The 5,000-nt window shown below is 40.3% G+C and overlaps 1 protein-coding gene across 1 annotated transcript in view; it reads left to right on the top strand.

The window, feature by feature from the left end:
• The first annotated feature begins 3,809 nt into the window (after positions 1 to 3,809).
• The window catches only part of LOC137968257 (zinc finger protein 850-like), a 25,423-nt gene continuing 24,232 nt past the window's right edge, over positions 3,810 to 5,000 (top strand). The window contains exon 1 of the mRNA XM_068814868.1: positions 3,810 to 3,882. The gene's annotated coding sequence lies outside the window, so the exon portion shown is untranslated. The remainder of the gene's footprint in view (positions 3,883 to 5,000) is intronic.

Genomic DNA, 5,000 nt, shown 5'->3' with positions numbered 1-5,000 from the left:
GGAGAAGACATTCCATCATTAATGAAGGTGGCTCTAACCGGTTTCAACACTTTGAATAAACACTATCTTTAGAAAGATTGGCCCTACACAGTGTATCACGTTACAGCAATGTTATGGTACCATATGAAACACCGATTATTGCTGAACAAGATGCGGTCGTCATTGTGACGTAATAACTTACCTTGGCAACGGGAAAGCCCAGCAAAAACACCCTATGTTTATTTTGGTTTTAGTTGCTCATATCTCAAAATCAAACTCGGTGACCTACATTTTTTATTGTTGGAATGAGATCAGAAGGCCAAGATGAAACTCTCTGCAAAGTTTAAAAAAATTATGTATAGCGGATTTCAGATTTAAGGTGGTTCTGATTCTGCAATACAGAATTGCTTTAAACTTTGCAGAAAGTTTCATCTTGGCCTTCTGATCACTTTCCAGCAATAAAAATGGAGGTCACCTGGTTTGTTTTTAAGATATGTGCAACTAAAGACAAAATAAAGGGTGTTTGTACAGGGCTTTTCCGTTGCCAAGGTGACTTATTACGTCACAATAATGACCACATTTTGTTTCGCAATAATTGTTGTTTCTTCAGGTACCATAACATTGCTAATACGTGTTACAGCGTTGTAGTGCCAAGTCTTCTAACAAGAACGTTACTGGAAAGCTTTGAGCCACCTTAACTGAGGGAAAAAGTTAGCATCCGAAATAGATATTCCCATGCTCCCAACGCTGAAGTCCAGTCCGAATACAGTTTCGACTCCACCCTCGTACCTATGTATGCGCAGCGCGGAACGAAAACTCAAAGTACTCAGCATTAAAATGGTACTATGATCAAAAAATCATTTCCTTTTTTTCTTCAGATTTTGAAAGCGTGTTCGCTTAACACCTAACTGGCAAAATTTTGAGCTTTGAGTTTTATCCAAAGGCTGTTTATTTTGAGTGTAAGTTTTGGATTTCATGGTCCGCCATTACTCATTACATTATGCATGGGATTTATATGCGGATCAAAACGAAGGCATTTTTACTATGTTTCTCCGCATTTTAATACCATAATGCTTTGTAATTAGGCGTTGCAATCTATTTCTCACTTGTAGAAAATGCTATTTGTTGAGCAAGGGCTCCTCACTTGTGTTTTGTACAATTTTCATATTTTTTTTTAGTTTCAACACCTTTCCACTGTCTTGATTTCAGCTTCAGTTCAGTTGAGCAAGTTGTAGAGGTTAAGAACTGGAATAACGGACATTTAATTTTGTGCGAAAATGAGTTCTTACACTAGCATATTTGGAAATTTTATACGTTGGCTCTCTTGCGCTGATTTATCCAATTGTGGAATAAATGACTTCACCGTGAAAACGTTTAACAATTACAATCAACAATTAAGTTTCATTTATGAATTATTCTAACAGTTTCTTTCCTTAGCTTGCTTGCAACATGTATAGGAAACCGTGTGAATGCGAGTGTATTTCGTGATTTATAGGCACGAGTGATGTTTTTTGGAAGTCCGAAAAATTTCACGAGGAAGTTCGTACGATTTTTTTATAATTCTACTCGATAAAATTACTCTAACGCAACTTCCCTATTTCGCTCAAAAAACCGGTATTTCATTCAACAACCTGTTAATGCATTCGTCATTAACCATTCAGAAACCCTGCGATATTCTTTCTAGTTGCGTTCGACAAAAAGGAGAACGCAAGCCTAATTTCGTTTCTGCGTCCTGTGTCTTTGGAGTTGGTGTGCCTGTGTACGGCTATGCAAAATTTTTCGAGATTGCTGTAAGGACACCGGGAGGCCCTCCCACCCCCCCCCCCCCCTCCCCGCTTGATTTTTGCAGGGGCATGTGTCGGCCGGGAAACTGGTGCGAACTTATGACGACATCTGACCTCGTTTTCACCCTCGTTTTAGGATATTTTTATATTCATTGTAATGCGCATTTGATCATTTCTGTATGGATTTATGCGCAATAGAAGTATTAAATTAAATTAAATTAATCTACCTCACATTCTCGTTACATGAGATAATACATGTGGCGAACATATGAGCAGGCCATGTGATCTCGTCTTCACGATACAGTCGCTGTAGGCCTCGCCATTTTGTGCTCTAAGCGTTGGATTTTGGTGAGTTTAAACGCTTCGACGGTTAGCATTCATCGAAATCTGAGGGAATTGTCTTTGTTTATTTTATATGCTAACGAACACGACTTTGAATCGCCATGGCTCTTAGGATGTTAACCGTGGGAACAGCTATATTTTGATTGCACTTGTTGACTAGTTACAGTCGCGACAGATACATGCATTGTACATGTAGCTCTTTATCCGGTCGAATATTGTTTGAAATCGGTGGAAAAGTACTCTGAAGGCAAGATCCATAAGGGTGAGGTTGAACCAAGGAACGGCAAATTATGTAAATATTGTCTACTTCATTCATCGGGGATAATACTTGAATCAGTTGCAAGGAGTTTGTTTACGCTGACGATAAACGAGCAGACGATTACAAATGTTTGCTTATGTTTGTGCCGCTTCCAGCCGAGAATAATGTATGTTAAATTTACTTTTACAAATTAGCTTTTACGCTCAAACATTTGCAGTTAATGTGAGAACATTTAGCACGAAATTTGAAGGGTAAAAATTCTGAGCCTACGGAAACTGGCGCTGTCACGCAATGTATCAACAAATCGCAGTTTGTACAGGGGACCACTTAGCTGGAATCGGACTTTGACATTATGATATATCTGTCTGTAAAACCTTCGTTGCCGATCAGTTTAGCAATAGACCGGGGTTGAAAGTCAGGTAGGGAAATCACTTATTTTAGGTATATATATTTACGTGACGGTGTCGAACGCACTCTCATAATCTTTGATTACTACTAGTATTTACAATAGGTACGTAAATGGAGAAACCGAGATGTTCGTACTTTGTGACAAATGTGATGGAGTGTTAACCATTTTAAACTCTCGCATCACTTGTCACTTGTGTCGCTGTAACTGAATTCCTCGAGAAAACATGAACAGGTAAGGCGAAACACTTTGTGCTCTTGCAAATGGAAAATTAGCGTTTAGTCTTAAAGGGGCGCTGTGGTGACTATGAAAATTGAGCATACATTTGATTAGTTACATTTCTGGAGTTGTGTTTTCACCTCGGACTCAACATTGCGTGCACTCGAAATCGAGTCTATTTCTCATTGATTCCCAGGGCTTGCTTTTTCTCAATTTTAAAGTTAAACCACGCCCAACAGTTAAATATTGATAAATTGGGGAAAAGAAGAAGGACAGTGTATTCTCTAAGCGGGAATTGTTTTGTAATAGATATTCCTAGAGCGTTACCATTTGAATGGAATTTTCGGTAATTCCGGAGAGAATTCCAATGGAACGGTTCATCTCGGTGGATTGTTTTCGGAAAAAAGGTTATACCTTTCGAGGTATTCCCTTTTTCTCACTTTGACCGGAATGCCCGGAAAATTACAAGTGCCAGAGAAAATAGACCGTTTCATTTGTCTTTCAACCGCAACAACCCGCTTTTCTGGCAAATGATACAGCACATTCCCATTTTCTTTTTCTAAGTACAGAACGTGCAGTACCATTTGTCGAAACATTCTCACCAAAAAATTCATTCAAATGGTAAGCGCTCCTAGGCGCTCCTAGGCTCCTAGCTTTTAGAATCTCTGTACGGTGGTCAATTTACATTATCAACTCCGTTGATAAACCAAATTTTTGTATCCCAAAGCTGAAGTCCAGTCCGATTAAATCGCCAACTCCACCCTCGTACCCAGCTTCTTCGCCTCCCCGTTTCCCTTGACCAGCATGCGCAGTGCGGAACGAAGACTCGAGTTACTCACTAACTCCCAGCTGTTTTGTCAAAGGGTTTATACAGTGAACGTTCATGAACCAAGGTATGTTAGTTTGAAAGGTAAAAAAATCATTTGTTTTGCATTGTTGTTTGATGGGGAGTCGACTGTGGAGGAGTCATGTGTAGTTCTTTCGAATAATTGGTCGATCTGTCTTGATAAAAAGTGCTCTTGCTTGATGACCACTAACAACCTTCATCTCTCCCATGGCATGCCCAAACGTGATCTTCCTCGATCGATGTTATCTCATGCAAAATTGCTGAAGCGTACACATGTATGTCGCCCCGTTTAAGTTTTTTCTGAACGTTCGCGTGTTTATTTTCGGACCATTGATGGCAACTATAAGCAAACCCCTCGATGAGGACATCACTCATCAGTACGATCTGCCGCGGCGTTTGTTTCTGAGACACAGCTGTGATGTGCAGACTTTGCTGTTTTCGACCTACAACTTCAACCCACAACTTCTCTCTGCGTTCACAGTTTGTCAGTGCAACCCCATTTTATAGATTGATGAGATGAATGCGGATAATTTCGGACAGTTCGGTGACTTGAAACATGGTCACAAAAGATCGGCAACCAACCTACAAGATAAAATTGAAAGCAAGGAATATACAGACACTAATTCCCGACATCTAGTTATTCGTTGTTTTAACCATTGCCAAGCCAAAAGGCCTAAATGAAGACTGGGTTCACTGTTGACAGACCAATCGGCTAATGCACCTGTCAATATTGAGCCCCATGGGGGGGGAGCCAGGCATACCCAGGGGACTTGACATTTCAGCCTACTTTCATGTCAGAAATCCCATGGGCCAAATGCTGCTGTCAAGTACCCCTTCCCTGGGGGTAAATGTCTGATCACATGTTTCAATGCATACATACCTACACGATAAATAATAATAGCCTTGACTACATGAGATCCTCTGCAACATAGAGGAGGCACCTCCAGTCAGCGTCATTGGTACTGTCACAGAAGCCAACACAGTACTGATGGTGCCAACCTTGCTAATTAGGTCTTGTTATGTTCGCTTTGTTCTTTTGCTTTATGGACATTAATTATTTTGGATCCCGTATATGAAAGATCAGCCAAGCTGGAAAAATAGCGGGCAATCCGATACTCAACCTCAATCTCTTCTGGGTAATGTTCAAGATGGCGGGCTTAAAGT

This window comes from Montipora foliosa, chromosome 8 (assembly GCF_036669935.1).
Source record: "Montipora foliosa isolate CH-2021 chromosome 8, ASM3666993v2, whole genome shotgun sequence".
Lineage (NCBI taxonomy): Eukaryota > Metazoa > Cnidaria > Anthozoa > Scleractinia > Acroporidae > Montipora > Montipora foliosa.
Note: the sequence above shows the minus strand (reverse complement) of the source record. Positions and strands in the feature narration are given on the sequence as shown.